This window comes from Coregonus lavaretus, assembly GCF_964263955.1.
Source record: "Coregonus lavaretus genome assembly, chromosome: 40".
NCBI lineage: Eukaryota > Metazoa > Chordata > Actinopteri > Salmoniformes > Salmonidae > Coregonus > Coregonus lavaretus.
Genome location: NC_140027.1, coordinates 4,566,619 through 4,583,085, shown reverse-complemented (window position 1 = coordinate 4,583,085; position 16,467 = coordinate 4,566,619).

The following is a 16,467-nucleotide window of genomic DNA, read 5'->3' as shown; positions in this document are numbered from 1 at the left end:
GTTTGTGTTTTTCTCTATCTCACAGTTCCAGTCTTGGGAGGTTTCAGTGATCACCCTGCCTACCTGGACTGGAGAATGTGTGTGACGGTTTGTGGCTGGGAAGGCATGCCGAAGGTGGAACAAGTTTGTCTGCTTTGGGGAGTGAATGCTTTCACTGACTGAGGCACCGGGAAGGCATGCCGAAGGTGGAACCAGTTTGTCTGCTTTGGGGAGGGTATGCTATCACTGACTGAGGCACGGGGTAGGCAGTCCTACAGGAGTACAGAGCAAACAGCAGGGACCGATAACACTGTCACAACTTTCTCACATCAGTGTTAAACTCCTCAGTGGCTGAATAACAAGAAACTGCATGGTCAAAACAACCCAATGAAGCCTAAGGTAAGAGTTTGATTTGTTGTCAATTGACATTTTGAAACTTTTGCTGAAGTACTCCATCCAGACTATATGGTGCCAGGTACTATTGCTAGTGTTTACGAAGTCCACAATGATGTCATCGTTGTAGTAGCCTCCCGAGTGGCGCAATGGTCTAAGGCGCCGCATCGCAGCGCTAACTGTGCCACTAGAGATCCTGGTTCGAATCCAGGCTCTGTCGCAGCCGGCCATGAGGCGTCGCACAATTGGCCCAGCGTCGTCCAGGGTAGGGGAGGGAATGGCCGGCAGGGGATGTAGCTCAGTTGATAGAGCATGGCGTTTGCAACGCCAGGGTTGTGGGTTCGATTCCCACGGGGGGGGGCCAGTATAAAAAAAAATAAAAAATAATAATTATTCACTAACTGTAAGTCGCTCTGGATAAGAGCGTCTGCTAAATGACTAAAAATGTAAAATGAATATGTCAAGTTTGGAACAGTATGTGCAGGTTTGTAATGCAAATGTCTACAGTATCTATTGACATGGATGATGTTTTAATGTTGATGTGAAACATTTTATACCTGAAAAAAGATTAAAGAAGTCTTAATAGGGCGTTGGGCCACCACAAGCCAGAACAGCTTCAATGCACCTTGGCATAGTGTCTAGAACTCTGTTGGAAGGATGCGACACCAGTCTTCCATGGGAAATTCCATAATTTGGTGTTTTGTTGATGGTGGTGTAAAATGCTGTCTCAGGCGCCACTCCATGGCATTTGGTTTACATCGTTTTCATGCTCATCAAACCATTCAGTGACCACTCGTGCCCTGTGGATGGGGGAATTGTCATCCTATGGGGGCGTAGCCATGGTAGACAAAATATTGGCCAAAATGGAGGCATAGCCATGGTAGACAAAATAATGGCCAAACTAATGGCCTGCCCAGCATTTTATACTTGTCCCTAAGCATGATGGGATGTTAATTACTTCATTAACTCAGGAACCACACCTGTGTGGAAGCACCTACTTTCAATAAACTTTGTATCCCTTATTTATTCAAGTGTTTCCTTTATTTTGGCAGTTAGTTACCTGTAGTTATTGTTTGGCATGTGGCATAATTACATTCAATCTCTGCTCCTGAATTAAAGTTATTCCATTCAAAATGCAACAGAATGATGAGTTGGCTGACTTTAAAGCAATAGGAGAATATTGAAACACATAGTTTAATAAGTCGGAGTGATTAATATTTGTACATATTCATGTTTTGGAGGTACAGAATTTGATGATGAAGTTAATGATGATGATTATGACAATTGTGGAACAAATAATTGTTCATAGAGCAGCAGTCTCACTAAGCATGTGACACAAATCACTTACAGGACTTGAAAGAACATACTGTAAGCGATCGTTTACAAATCACTTTATTTGAGCCCCTGCCACAGCAAGCTTATCATAATACAAAGTGGTGGGTGTGGTCACTTCTGAGTGTACTTTTAGAAAGGAAACACCTGACTATAGTGCACTTACATTTTATTTTAGTCATTTAGCAGACGCTCTTATCCAGAGCGACTTACAGTTAGTGAATACATATTTTTTTTTTTTTTTTTTTTTTTTTTATACTGGCCCCCCGTGGGAATCGAACCCACAACCCTGGCGTTGCAAACGCCATGCTCTATCAACTGAGCTACATCCCTGCCGGCCATTCCCTCCCCTACCCTGGACGACGCTGGGCCAATTGTGCGCCGCCCATGAGTCTCCCGGTCGCGGCCGGCTGCGACAGAGCCTGGATTCGAACCAGGATCTCTAGTGGCACAGATTAGCACTGCGATGCAGTGCCTTAGACCACTGCGCCACTCAGAAGACACTTGTCTCTATTTCCCTGGAAAAACTTGTTCCTGTTGTTCCCTCCATGGCCCAAGGCCACACCTCGAATACCTTAAAAGTTCAGCTACCTGGGTGTCAACCATGAGCCTATTTGCATATGTAAACAGGTTACCCCTCCATAGCCCCTCTTTAGTTGTGGTTTCAGCTGATTTTGGTCTTTATGGTCAAATGGGTAAAATGAGCTGTGCCATTATTGTCTAATTATGTTCTTTCTTTGCATTTGATACTCTTGAAGGCTATGAAAGTATGCTGCAGTATTTAGGCCTATTTGATTATTATAGCATGAAACCAAGCTAAGCATTTATTTTCAATTGATTCTTTCCTCCTCAACAGGTTTAGACAGAAGAGCTTTTCATAAAGGATAATGGTATGTGAGATCATTCATCCATCAGCCATGATGATAGTAAAAACAAGCATATTCCAACACAATAAGCTAAGCAACAGGAAGTTTACTTTTTGAAAAACACCTATGCCCCAACATTACTTTCTAGAATGTATGCACACATGACTGTAAGTCGCTTTGGATAAAAGCGTCTGCTAAATGGCATATTATTATATTATATTATAGAAGTGCATGCCATTTAAAACATCTATTTAAAAAAGTTACTGTATTATAGATTTTGTAAATTATTGTAAATAACATGTATTTTTAAGTTAATTGTTAATTGTTGGCATTTGATGTTTGGGTTATTGAAACATGACTAATGCTGAGGCCACAAGCCTGTCTACACATTTCTTATAACTATATTTGTATGTCTGGTTTTAGCCTGGTGTCCGCAGAGGGAGGAGCCTCTCTGAGGGGCTGATGCTGGAGGAATCAGAGAAAGGACGATTGGTCGTCTCCAGCGTTGTCGATGGCTCCTTGGCCAATCAGGGGCTCAAAGAAGGTATGATTTTTGAGTCTCTTATTTAATACATCACATTTTTGTTGAGTCTCAAAGCTCCCAAAAAACAAAAAATCTTTAGCTTTCACTTTTGGGATTTTTCTCAGACTTTTGTGCATCAATAAAATACATAGCTGTTTTTAAGGACATGTTTAAAATCATTGACATTTTCAGTCACCAAGCTTTAACTGTGTTTCACTTTGAGAAATGTTTTTTTTTTCAGGAGATGAAATTGTGGGTGCCACAATCAACTTCGACCAACTTTCGAAAGACGATGTGTTTAAGATACTGAAGATGATGGATGATAATGGATTTGATGAGAAGGTTCAGGTTCTGACCAAAAATAATTTGAGCAAGAGTATGGGGACCTTGGACAGCATCAAAGCCCCAGAGAAGGTTTGTGGAATACATTACAAGTCAAACAGAATTAGCTGAATAACAAATAAGTACATTTTCAAAACGTTGTTAGATCAATTATATCCATTGTTATTGGATTGCTTTCTCTTTGCAGATGCTGAAGGATTCCTATAACAGACTCAATGCCAAAATAAAGAAGTTCATGAAGGATGACAGCTCTGGACAACCTACAGGTTCTGGGGGAAGAGGCTCTCCTTACGGACAGGAAAGAGGCAAGGGACCGAGACCTCTCTGGGCCAAGCCTGATGTCAGAGGAACAGACTTTACAGTACCTCATGATGCTCCTGGTGGAGAACTTTGGTTGCCTAATGCAAACATGAGTACATCAGATCTCTCCCTAGCTCATTTGAATGGGTCTTTAGGGGCTGATCCTGATGTAAATATCTCAGATTTACCTTCAGTAGACCTTAAAGGTTCCAAAATAGATATAGAATTGCCAGATTCAGACATTGGTATCCCATCTGGGAAGATCAAAACACCAAGTCTAGGTATGGCTGACTTTTCTGTATCTGGACCAAAAGTTAGGACTCCAGACCTGGACCTCTCAGCAGCTGAGATGTGTCTATCAGACGTCAGTTTGCCTGACCTCAGTACTCCAGATATTGACATACCCTCAGGTAAATTCAAACTAAAGAAACCACATGCAGAACACAAAGCTCCGGATTTCGATGTGGATGCCCCCTCTGGTAAACTGAATATGCCCAAATTTGGCTTCTCTGGCCTACAAAGACCAGATCTGGGCATTGATGCTGATGTAAAAACACCAAAGCTAAGTCTCAAAGCTCCCAAGATAAAAGGTGGGCTAGATGCACCTGACTTGTATTTACCCAAAGTCGACCTGAAATCACCTAAATTAGATGTAAACGCTCCAGATATTGACATCAATGCACCCTCAGAAAAGTTTAAGATGCCTAGATTTGGCCTTTCGGGCCCTACAGGACCAGACGTTGGCATTGATAGAGACTTAGATGGACCAGACCTGAGCTTATTATCTTCCAAATTACAATGGCCTGACTTGGATGTTGGTAGCCCATCTGGAAAATTAAAGATGCCAAGTTTTAAGGCGCCAGACTTTGGCTTCTCGGGGCCAGATGTTCAAGGGCCTGACTTAGAGGTAAAGACTCCAGACTTGGAACTTTCAGCCCCCAAGTTTAAAGGGGGAATTAGTCCCCCAGATTTGGATCTGCCAGATGTTGATCTCAAAGGCCCCAAACTAAACTTCAATGCTCCAGATTTTGACATAGATATGCCCTCAGGTAAAGTCAAAGTACCTACATTGAATAAACCAAAGGTTGACCTGAATGCTCCTGATCTGGACATCGATGGGCACTCTGATAAACTGAAAATGCCCAAATTCAATCTCTTTGGCACATTGCCAAAAGGACAAGGTCTAGACATCAATGCAGGTGTGAAATCCCCAAAGTTAAAAGGTGGGATTGATGCCCCTTACATGGATTTATCAGACATGGACCTCAAAGCCCCTAAATTAGATGTAAACACTCCAGATATTGACATTGATTCCCCCACAGGGAAATTCAAAATGCCCAAAATGAAGATGCCTAAATCTGACATGAAAATACCTGATGTTGACATAGATGGAGATCTAGAGGGGCCAGACCTGAACTTGTCTGCACCCTCAATGAATCTCAAAGGTCCCAAAGCAGACATAAACATTCCAAATGTTGACATTGGAAGTCCATCAGGCAAAATGCCAACTTTCAAGATGCCAGATGCTGGTTTCTCTGGACCAAAGGTTAAAGTGCCTGACTTTGAGGTAAAGACTCCAGTCTTTGATCTTTCAGCCCCCAAGTTTAAAGGGGGAATCAGTCCCCCAGATCTGAATCTGCCAGATCTCAAAGGCCCCAAACTAGACCTCAATGCACCAGATGTAAACTTAAATATGCCCTCAGGTAAAGTCAAAGTACCTACATTGAAGAAACCAAAGGTTGATCTGAATGCTCCTGATCTGGACATTAATGGCCCCTCTGGTAAACTGAAAATGCCCAAATTTGGACTGTCTGGTACAACGCCAAAATCCACAAAACTGAATCTCAAATCCCCAAATATGAAGGGGGGAATTGATTCCCCAGATGTGAATTTACCAGATGCGAACCTTAAAGCCCCTAAACTAGATGTAAACACTCCAGATATTGACATTGATTCCCCCACAGGGAAATTCAAAATGCCCAAAATGAAGATGCCTAAATCTGGCATGAAAAGACCTGATGTTGCCATAGATGGAGATCTAGAGGGGCCAGACCTGATCTTGTCTGCACCAAATTTGGACATAGAAGCACCCTCAATGAATCTCAAAGGTCCCAAAGCAGACCTAAATATTCCAAAAGCTGATATTGGAAGTCCATCAGGGAAATTCAAAATGCCAACTTTCAAGATGCCAGGTTCTGGTTTCTCTGGACCAAAGGTTAAAGTGCCTGACTTTGAGGTAAAGACTCCAGGCTTGGATCTTTCAGCCCCCAAGTTTAAAGGGGGAATCAGTCCCCCAGATCTGAATCTTCCAGATCTCAAAGGCCCCAAACTAGACCTCAATGCACCAGATGTAAACTTAAATATGCCCTCAGGTAAAGTCAAAGTACCTACATTGAAGAAACCAAAGGTTGATCTGAATGCTCCTGATCTGGACATTAACGGCCCCTCTGGTAAACTGAAAATGCCCAAATTTGGACTGTCTGGTACAACACCAAAATCCACAAAACTGAATCTCAAAGCCCCAAAGATGAAGGGGGGAATTGATTCCCCAGATGTGAATTTACCAGATGCGAACCTTAAAGCCCCTAAACTAGATGTAAACACTCCAGATATTGACATTGATCCCCCCACAGGGAAATTCAAAATGCCAAAAATGAAGATGCCTAAATTTGGCATGAAAAGACCTGATGTTGACATAGATGGAGATCTAGAGGGGCCAGACCTGAACTTGTCTGCACCAAATTTGGACATAGAAGCACCCTCAATGAATCTCAAAGGTCCCAAAGCAGACCTAAATATTCCAAAAGCTGATATTGGAAGTCCATCAGGGAAATTCAAAATGCCAACTTTCAAGATGCCAGATGCTGGTTTCTCTGGACCAAAGGTTAAAGAGCCTGACTTTGAGGTAAAGACTCCAGGCTTGGATCTTTCAGCCCCCAAGTTTAAAGGGGGAATCAGTCCCCCAGATCTGAATTTGCCAGACCTCAAAGGCCCCAAACTAGACCTCAATGCACCAGATGTAAACTTGAATATGCCCTCAGGTAAAGTCAAAGTACCTACATTGAAGAAACCAAAGGTTGATCTGAATGCTCCTGATCTGGACATTAACAGTCCCTCTGGTAAACTGAAAATGCCCAAATTTGGACTGTCTGGTACAACGCCAAAATCCACAAAACTGAATCTCAAAGCCCCAAAGATGAAGGGGGGAATTGATTCCCCAGATGTGAATTTACCAGATGCGAACCTTAAAGCCCCTAAACTAGATGTAAACACTCCAGATATTGACATTGATCCCCCCACAGGGAAATTCAAAATGCCAAAAATGAAGATGCCTAAATTTGGCATGAAAAGACCTGATGTTGACATAGATGGAGATCTAGAGGGGCCAGACCTGAACTTGTCTGCACCAAATTTGGACATAGAAGCACCCTCAATGAATCTCAAAGGTCCCAAAGCAGATCTAAACATTCCAAATGCTGATATTGGAAGTCCATCAGGGAAATTCAAAATGCCAACTTTCAAGATTCCAGATTCTGGTTTCTCTGGACCAAAGGTTAAAGTGCCTGACTTTGAGGTAAAGACTCCAGGCATGGATCTTTCAGCCCCCAAGTTTAAAGGGGGAATCAGTCCCCCAGATCTGAATTTGCCAGACCTCAAAGGCCCCAAACTAGACCTCAATGCACCAGATGTAAACTTAAATATGCCCTCAGGTAAAGTCAAAGTACCTACATTGAAGAAACCAAAGGTTGATCTGAATGCTCCTGATCTGGACATTAACAGTCCCTCTGGTAAACTGAAAATGCCCAAATTTGGACTGTCTGGTACAACACCAAAATCCACAAAACTGAATCTCAAAGCCCCAAAGATGAAGGGGGGAATTGATTCCCCAAATGTGAATTTACCAGATGCGAACCTTAAAGCCCCTAAACTAGATGTAAACACTCCAGATATTGACATTGATCCCCCCACAGGGAAATTCAAAATGCCAAAAATGAAGATGCCTAAATTTGGCATGAAAAGACCTGATGTTGACATAGATGGAGATCTAGAGGGGCCAGACCTGAACTTGTCTGCACCAAATTTGGACATAGAAGCACCCTCAATGAATCTCAAAGGTCCCAAAGCAGATCTAAACATTCCAAAAGCTGATATTGGAAGTCCATCAGGGAAATTCAAAATGCCAACTTTCAAGATGCCAGATTCTGGTTTCTCTGGACCAAAGGTTAAAGTGCCTGACTTTGAGGTAAAGACTCCAGGCATTGATCTTTCAGCCCCCAAGTTTAAAGGGGGAATCAGTCCCCCAGATCTGAATTTGCCAGACCTCAAAGGCCCCAAACTAGACCTCAATGCACCAGATGTAAACTTGAATATGCCCTCAGGTAAAGTCAAAGTACCTACATTGAAGAAACCAAATGTTGATCTGAATGCTCCTGATCTGGACATTAACAGTCCCTCTGGTAAACTGAAAATGCCCAAATTTGGACTGTCTGGTACAACGCCAAAATCCACAAAACTGAATCTCAAAGCCCCAAAGATGAAGGGGGGAATTGATTCCCCAGACATTAATTTTCCAGATGCTGATCTCAAAGCCCCTAAACTAGATGTGAAAGCCTCAGCTCTTGACATCAGTGCACCTTCTGGGAAATTCAAAATGCCCAAATTTAAATTGCCTAAATTCAGAGGCCTAAAGAGACCAGATGTTGACATTGATGGAGACTTAGAGGGCCCAGATATAGATATCAATGCCCCCACAGCTAACCTCAAAGGTCCCAAAACAGGTCTAAAAATGCCAGCCCCAAAGCTAAAAGGGGGAATCAGTCCCCCAGATTTGAGACTACCTAAGGGTCACCTCAAAGGGTCCAAACTAGATCTCAATGCTCCAGATTTTGATGTTGATGCCCCCTCAGGTAAACTGAAAATGCCCAACTTTGGGCTCTCAGGCACTATGCCAAAAGGACCAAATCTGGACATAAATGCAGGTGTGAAATCACCAAAGTTCAGTCTAAAAATGCCAAAGATTAAAGGTGGGATTGATGCCCCTGACATGGATTTACCAGACATGGACCTCAAAGCCCCTAAAGTAGATGTAAACACTCCAGATATTGACATTGATTCACCCACAGGAAAATTCAAAATGCCCAATCTGAAAATGCCTGAATTTGGAATGAAAGGGCCAGATATTGACATAAATGGAGATATAGAGGGACCAGACCTGAACTTGACATCTCCCAAACATAATGGTCCCAAAGCAGACCTAAACATTCCAGATGCTGATATTGACAGTCCATCAGGAAAACTTAAAATGCCAACTTTCAAGATGCCAGATTTAGGTTTCTCTGGACCAAAAGTTAAGGGGCCTGATTTGGATCTTTCAGCCCCCAAGTTTAACGGGGGAATTAGGCCCCCAGATTTGGATCTGCCAGATGTTGACCTCAAAGGCCCCAAATTAGACCTCAATGCACCAGATGTAAACTTTAATATGCCCTCCGGTAAAGTCAAAGTACCTACATTGAAGAAACCAAAGGTTGATCTGAATGCTCCTGATCTGGACATTGATAGCCCCTCAAAATCCCCAGACTTGAGGCTCAAAGCTTCAAACATTAAGGGGGGAATTGATGGTCCAGACATGAATTTACCAGATGCTTACCTCATAGCCCCTGATCCAGATCTTGACATCAATGAACCCTCTGGTAAATTAAAAATGCCCAAATATAAAATGCTTAAATTCAGAGACCTAAAGAGACCAGGTGTTGACATTGATGGAGACTTAGAGGGCCCAGATATAGATATCAATGCCCCCACAGCTAACCTCAAAGGTCCCAAAACAGGTCTAAAAATGCCAGATTTGAAGATGCCTGATTTCGGGCTATCTGGGCCAAATGTAGATGAACCTGACTATGACTTACCTGATATTGGTCTCTCAGCCCCAAAGCTAAAAGGGGGAATCAGTCCCCTAGATTTGAGACTACCTAAGGGTAATCTCAAAGGCCCAAAACTAGACCTCAATGCTCCAGATATGCCCTCAGGTAGATTCAGAGTTCCAACCTTAGAGAGGCCAAATGGTAGCATCAAAGACCCTGATTTTGACATCAACACTCCTACATTCAAAATGCATACATTTGGGTTGCCTACTCAAAAAGGACTGGATCATGACATCAGTGCTGAACTAGGTTTAAATTGTCAAAGATGAAAGGTGGGATTGGTTCACCAGATCTGGACCTACCTACAGTTGACTTAAAAGCCCCTAACATAGATGTAGACACTCCAGATATGAACATTGAAATTCTAAATGCCCCACCTCAAAATGCCTAAATTTGGCCTTTCTGGTATGAAAGGTCCAGATGCTGGAATAGATGGAGACATTGATGGACCAGACCTGAGCTTGTCAGCCCTGAAAGTAAACACGGGGATTGATAGTCCAGATTTAGACATAAATGTTCCCTCTGGCCCCCAAGCTGATCTCAATTTGCCAGACTTTGACATTGCTAAACAATCTCGAAAATTCAAACTGCCGTCGTTAAGATTGCCTCAGTTTGGAAGTCAAATTTGAAGGGCAGTACCAGATATGACATTTCTCCTCCAAAGGCTAAAGTGGATCTAAGAGCATTAGACTCCAATATTAGTCACCCAGATGTCAGCCTGAGCTTGCCCAAAGCTGATATCAGAAGCCCAGAATACAAAGTGTCATCTCATAGTAAACGCAGATCTGATATCCTAGGGGGAGCGCATATAAAAGGTTTGATATTCCAGGTGGCGCACCATATAAAATATCTGATATCCCAGGTGGAGTACATATAAAAGTGCCAGCCCTAAACATAGCCATAGAAGGGAAACTGCCACACACTGATAGGAAGGTCAAAGGAAGTGCCAGTTATTCCATTGCAGATATTGATTTGCCAAAAGTTGATTACCAACTGTCTGGTGTGGATCTGAGAGGTTCAGACCTTAACCTTGATGACCCCACAGTGAAATTCTAAATTCCCAAATCCAAGACTCCTAAATTCGGTAGATATACAAGAATACCAGTTATACAATACTTCCCAGTATTAACGCCAGTCCCTAAATTCCCACCCCAAAGTGTAGATTAGTGGTTTCACAGCCAGATTTGAATTCGAGCAGAACTGACTTCAAGGGCAATAAAGATCATAGGAAAGCCCCAGCTGGTGAAACCGACAGATCAAAAAAGTCAAAATCAGTCTAAAATTGTAGTGTGCATGTCAAATTTGACTCATGGTTCAAACCCCAATATTTCTTTAGATCAATCATATTTTGTCACTGTACAGTATTTCCCAAACATGTCAAAGATGATGTACCAGACGGAACTGGGAGCCTGAAAAATCGGCACAAGGAAGAGTCAAACCATAGATCTCATACACTCAGAAGTCTCGACTTCAGTGCATCAAATGTGGACCTTGAAGTTCCAGAAGATGAGAACTCAAAAGGGTCAACATTATGGCTTTCAAAGCTTATATAGCATTCAGACAACTGACTAAATGTCATGCTAGGCTTGTTTGAATCACAATCTTCTGTTGAAACATAATGCAGAAAACTTATATTACTTGCACTTATTTGTACTTTTTGTGTAAATTGATTGATATTTGTTATGAACATGTTGAAAATGAATGTGTAAAGCATTCTCCTTTTGTCCATTTCCTTTTACAAAATGTATGACAAGTTGGTTATATTCTGCTGATAAGCTATTTGAAAAGGTGTTTTTACTGTACACTTGCTATATTACAATAATTTGTTTTATCTTTACATTAATGCAACAAAATAATTAATTCAAAACAACTTCCATATGCATTAGCCTAGGCCACATTATTCTGACCCGATTCTGACAGTAGGCCTTATTTCCCCTATTTTTGCACTTTAAATAACATTTGGCAAATTAATTCTGTCAAGTATGATAAAACATTTAACTCAATTGCTGTTTTTGTATTTTTTATAAGTTTGATTACAAAAATTATAGTATTGCTTCATCTATTAGAGATTTTCACCTCTGCACCACTAGGTGGTAGTCTTATCACACTTTACTTTACACAACATAAACGTCATCAGTACAATACCTTTGGCACCACCGCACTACCTTTCTGATTTTGAAACTGGAAAATGCATGATTGTTTAGAAATATGATCTCTTAAAAGGCTGTTTTAAAGAAATCGCACGTATTTGATTGTCTTAATTGGGTTTACAGAAATGTGTCGTTGCTATATCAGTTCACGTTACAGTGTGTGGTAGAGGCATTACTAAAAGGTTGAGTATTATAACAGGCTAATGCAACTTTATTGAAGATATGTAGTGGCTGATATGACCAATAGCACACATAAATGCTAATCATCAGATGTCCTTTTCTAAGTTGCCTTTATCTTTCTTTGGAGAGAACTCTCTACCCTCGAATGTATGCATCCCTTACAATTTTGTGGACCCTGCAAGACCAAGTAGGTCTTCTGCTTTTTCATTCATTGCCTTATCATACACTTAGCCAGAATAGATTCTGACCCTATGCTTGCTCGCAGCTGCACTGGGGTCAGACAGCCGGTGTGAGATATGTCTCGTAAAACTTCACTCCAGGTATGAGAAATGTGTTGTACTCAGAGTTGTCCCATTAACCCAACTGTTACACCGAGAACATTGAACGACTGCTAAAAAACTAGTAGTCATTCAATGTTCTCAGTGTAACAGTTGGGATAATGGGACAATTAGGAGTACAACGCATTTCTCATACCTGGATTGAGGTCCGTTTTCCGAGCCATATCTCTCACCTGCTCCGCGGCGTCTTAATCTAAACAGGAATCCTGTCCAACCCCAGTGCAGCTGTAAGCAAGCTTAGGGTCAGAATCTATTAAGGCTATCATGCACTATTCATAATGGATCATTGAACTGAGGGTGCGAATTTAACGGGGCAGGTGTCCAAGTTCTATATAGATGCATGTAGACTGCAGGACCCTGTCCAGACACAAAAAGATTCTTCCCTTTTTCTTGAATGCAATGTTGGTCTGTCATTTTCTGAGCATTCATTTCCAACTAGGTCAGATGTAAGAAAGCGATTGATGACTTGTGGTCTCTTTCCAGAGAGGCCCCCTCCTCCAGCAGACTCCAGTCTTCCTGTGTTGAGGAGGTGTGATGCTGCCGTCCCTTTACACCTGAGACCAGTACAGACATGGGTGGAGACGTTGGAGAGGCAGGAGAGTAAACAGTTGGGTTTGGTTGAACTCCACCCTGATGTCTTTGCAGTTCATACCATGTAAAACTGTCAATGTGTAGCCATTGTATTTACATTTAAAGGAGTAGTTCATTGTTTTACAACTTGATGTTAGATGGTTCCTCACCCTGAAAGAAGTCTATGGGCCAAGAGAAACTAATCCATGGTTCAGTTTTCTTTAACACCCCTATGGTCGATCGCCCCCGCATAAATCTAATTAGCATAATAAAATAATCCCCATCAAAATCAGTCAGTTTAAGCTAGAGATATCTATTTTTTCGCATTGGATGCGTCTCAATCCACCGCATCCGCCTATGTCACACTTCCGCATCAGTGGTGAAAGGTGACAGAGCTAGAGCAGTGTTTGTCAGACCATGAGACATCCCGAACAATCAGTCTTCTCACAAAACTATTATGACCCCTCTATGGAAAGATGAGACTCTCACGAACACGATGGTGTTCTCCGTTTTGCTCTACGAGCCCCAAAACGTATTGGGACTCCTCTGAAGTCGGTACAGCCGATCTGCCAACTTCTGTCTGTAGTGTCCAAACAGTTTGGGCGACACACTAATATGACCCCTCTTTGGAAAGCTGAGACTCTCATGAACACATTTTGCTCTAGGATGCCACAAGACTCGTCTGAAGGTCCCCTGTACCAGTAAAAAAAATTTACAGAAGTATATATGAAGATAGTGGTTAAATACAAAAATATTAAGAAATACGTTTCCTGATCTTTCTTATCTCTCAGATATAGGAGAGAAACTTCAGAACAAACTTCCTTTAGATGTTTTGGGGGACTATCTGTTGTTCCATGTAGTGAATCTGTTATTCAATGTGTTTGTATGGGCTAATAGCAGTAAGGGCAAAAAAAAATCAGCACATTTCTTTTGTATATATTTCTTTCATACTTCAAGGGGTCTTAAAATTCCATATCAAATAGCTAAATGATCCTTGGTATGACCTCCTTTAAACAATTCCAATTTGTACTTTGGACACATACGAGTATAGGATGAGTCAACATTATTTGGGTATGAGTTAACTGAATATGAACTTTTAAAAGTGAGATTTTCACTGGACAGTTACTTTACGGGCAATGTTCCTGCGATCGCGGAGATTGCATTCACTGTATATGTCGGCTCAATCGGAAATTACCGTTAAAAACCGCATTGTCGGCTGTCCAGCACCGTGCTACGGATAGAATTCCGGCCAAAAAGTATATAATGTTCATGTAACATTATAATTGTGTTCCTGGACGTACCTGGATGATGGTGATCTGTGTATCTAATAGGCCTTTACAGTACCAGTCAAAAGTTTGGACACACCTACTCATTCAAGGGTTTTTCTTTATTTTTACTATTACGTGAGCAGTTATGGTGTGGGGGTGCTTTGCTGGTGACACTGTCTGTGATTTATTTAGAATTCAAGGCACACTTAACCAGCATGGCTACCACAGCATTCTGCAGCAATACGCCATCCCATCTGGTTTGGGCTTAGTGGGACTATCATTTGTTTTTCAACAGGACAATGACCCAACACACCTCCAGGCTGTGTAAGGGCTATTTTACCAAGAAGGAGAGTGATGGAGTGCTGCATCAGATGACCTGGCCTCCACAATCCCCCGACCTCAAACCAATTGAGATGGTTTGGGATGAGTCGGACGGCAGAGTGAAGGAAAAGCAGCCAACAAGTGCTCAGCATATGTGGGAACTCCTTCAAGACTGTTGGAAAAACATTCCAGGTGAAGCTGGTTGAGAGAATGCCAAGAGTGTGCAAAGCTGTCATCAAGGGAAAGGGTGGCTATTTGAAGAATCTCAGATATAAAACATATTTTGATTTGTTTAACACTTTTTTGGTTACTACATGATTCCATATGTGTTATTTCATAGTTTTGATGTTTTCATTATTATTCTACAATGTAGAAAATAGTAAAAAATAAAGAAATACCCTGGAATGAGTAGGTGTGTCCAAACTTTTGACTGGTAGTGTATATAAATAGTTTTTTGTGTAGAGATACTTTTTTCACACTGTGTTTGTGGCTCCCCCTGCAGGTCTAAACTGGCCATCATCCCCCAGGACCCGTTCCTGTTCAGCGGGACGGTGAGGGAGAACCTGGACCCATGTGGACGTCACCCTGACCCCCGGCTACTGGAGGCCCTGGAACACTGTCACCTCAGCCCTGTCATCAACCGCATCGGTGAGAGGGAGGGTGAAGGTGGGAGAGAGGATTGTGCCTGAGGGTAATGTTATGAGGGAAATATAGATGGTGATATTAGACGGGAGATGGATGATAAAAGGGCATGCGAATGAGAGGGTGATATAGCAGACAAGAAATAGGGAGAGCAGTTGAATTAAACAGACATACAGAATGAGAGAGCAATAGAGAGAAGAGGGGTATCAAACAAAGTAAGAGTGAAGGAACAAGGAAGTAAAGGAGAGTGAGAAAGGAAGAGAGTGAAGGGTAATAATTAGTTCATGTTTGTGTCTGTAAGAGTTTGGTCAGGTGACCTCACTAACCTCTGTGTGTATTTGTGTATCTTAGGTGGTCTTGGTGCTGAGGTGGGAGAGAGGGGCAAGTGTTTCTCTCTGGGACAGAGACAGCTGCTGTGTCTGGCCAGGGCTCTGCTGACTGTAGCTAATGTAAGAACCAGCCTCCACCCTCCATCCGTATCAATTACTGTACTAACATGGCTTTGAATTCATCCATCCGTATCAATTACTGTACTAACATGGCTTTGAATTCGCTGTACCATTATTTCTCAACCATTGTTTCCTCTCTATAGATTCTGTGTATTGACGAAGCCACAGCCAGCGTTGACCAAAAGACTGACAAGCTGCTACAACAGACAATCAGAGAGAAATTTCAAGACCGTTCTCGCCTTTGCCCATAGGTAGATTATTTAGTGAACACAACTTTACATAATTCCTTAAATGCTATATTAGACATTTATACCGAGATATACATAACTTACGTTTTCATGGTACATTTATAACGTAATTTGATGTCACAGTTTATAAAGTCACACCTTGATTCTCTCTCTCTCTGTCAACAGGATCAACACCGTCATGGACTCAGACAGGGTGCTGGTGATGCATTCTGGGTAGGTAGTGGAGTTTGACACCCCTGTTGATCTGTGCCAAAGAGACGACTCCATTTTCTGCAAGCTGGTTGGGGGGAGGGGAGAGTGCGAGGAGAAGCTATCAGAGGACTAATGACAATGAGAAATGTCAATGGGGATCTCTCTTTCTCTCTCTCTCTGTTTCCCCACAGGAGGCCAGTGGTGGTCGGACTGGGTGGACCAACCAACCACCCGTCCAATGGAGGTGGTAGAAGTTGGCCCTATAATAATTACTGGTCCAGGGTTAGATTTTTTTCATTCCATGATCGTTAAGGTTAGGATTGGGGGTAGGGTAATCTGATCCTATATCTGTGGTTAAGAGTGGAGACTTCTTCCTCGAGGCCCACTGACTGACATTTGACCTTTGACCTCAGAGAGTAAGGTCTGAATAGTCCAACCCGAGCGAGATTATTA